We start from the raw sequence: 1653 nt of genomic DNA, 5'->3' as shown, positions 1-1653 counted from the left end.
TATATATAATTAAAGTTTAAGATACTTGCGGTAAAAAATGGCACCAGCCGTTTTACTCCTGCACCTTGCTGTAACTTTTGGTAAGTTTATGGTAATGTAATGTTACTATGTAACCGCAATTATCTCGAGTGATTCTGCAAATGTATATTAAGAAACAAAATGCTATGGACAATAAACTTATGACGCCAAGCTCACGATCTCAATTTTTTTTTTAAGCTTATAATAACTTTCCGGCACTCCTTTCTTTTTGGTTCTTCTTTTTTTGATTCAAAACGTTGTCCATGAATATTTTGAATAGTCTCGTGTGTTTCAAACCTCTCTGCGATATTATCTTTGTACTTCTACCTTATCACACTTCCCACAGTATCTCAATTTTGTATCAAAAGTTAATTTTGGTCGACTCATTGGTCTGAATAATTACACTCCACAAATTATAAAGTTATGACCCATTAAATAGTGCAAACATGCTTTTAAGGTATACGGTATATATATATATATAATTTGAGCTCTTTTTTGTGACGTTTTTTTAAGACCGGCAAGAATAGATATTTTAATAACATCCTTTGAATTTACTAAATGTGTCATCCCTGACAATCATGTTTATTTAATGTGAGCACCATTCATTGTGATTGATTGCGACCTTAATAAAGAAAATAATTCTTATTTTCTTCAATTAAGTTGAAACTCTCCGACCCCGGTACAGGGTCACCATTAACTAAACTATCTGTGTCATTACCTGATTTAATAATTGTACCGTAATCATAAAGTTATACATGTACGTAATATTGAAATCAGTAAATGATTTACTCCTTAACATTTGGTGACGTGCCTTCGACCGATCAATGGCAACTACTTTACACAAACCATATAGTAATTTCACAAAATATCTAGAACTCACGCGACACAGGTCTGCAAATAGAAAAAAAACGTACATCTATGTTTGCTCAGTCAGGCCAATTCTAATACTGATTCTAGATGACTCTGCGAAAAAAGGACAGAGCAATCAATGCATCATGGTCAAAGACGTTTCGTCTGGAGGACTTATAGTAGGGAACGCGAGTGAATAACAACGAACACTTGTCCGTTTTCTATGGATAAATGAATAGCTAGGCAGGATAGCATACACACAGTCATCGAGATCTCCTATTGACACTACATACTGCGAACATGGTACGTTATGTTAAATAAAAACTGTCGACACTTCTACTACAAGCTATATCTCTGTTCGTTCTGTTGTTATTGTTGTTGCCGTTCCCTGCCATCTTTTGTCGGTAACCCACTATTTGAGACAGAGATGGAGTTCCTACCCGTTTCGCTGCTTTGCGTTAGCTGCTTCGGGGTCTTCGTCGATTCTGATAGTTTACTAGGTACGGGCATATGGCATTAGACTTCATTGTAGTCACTACATTATGGTCTAAAGATCGCTCCTGACTGGTTGAACGCTCGTTGCGCATTACGTGACTTCTCGTGATGGTGATCACAAAACCTTAAAGCTGGTATCAGTATAGACGCCAGAGCTACACATCGCGCTGAAGAACTCGTTATAATAAAAACCTTGGTAGCACTGCAGCCACTGACGTAGTTCGCAGAGAACCGCTATATTGTCATGCCTGCACCTACACGTTTGGATAAACACATGCAAATGCATAAAAA

Source organism: Varroa destructor, unplaced genomic scaffold (assembly GCF_002443255.2).
Source record: "Varroa destructor unplaced genomic scaffold, Vdes_3.0 BEIS01000001.1, whole genome shotgun sequence".
NCBI lineage: Eukaryota > Metazoa > Arthropoda > Arachnida > Mesostigmata > Varroidae > Varroa > Varroa destructor.
Note: the sequence above shows the minus strand (reverse complement) of the source record.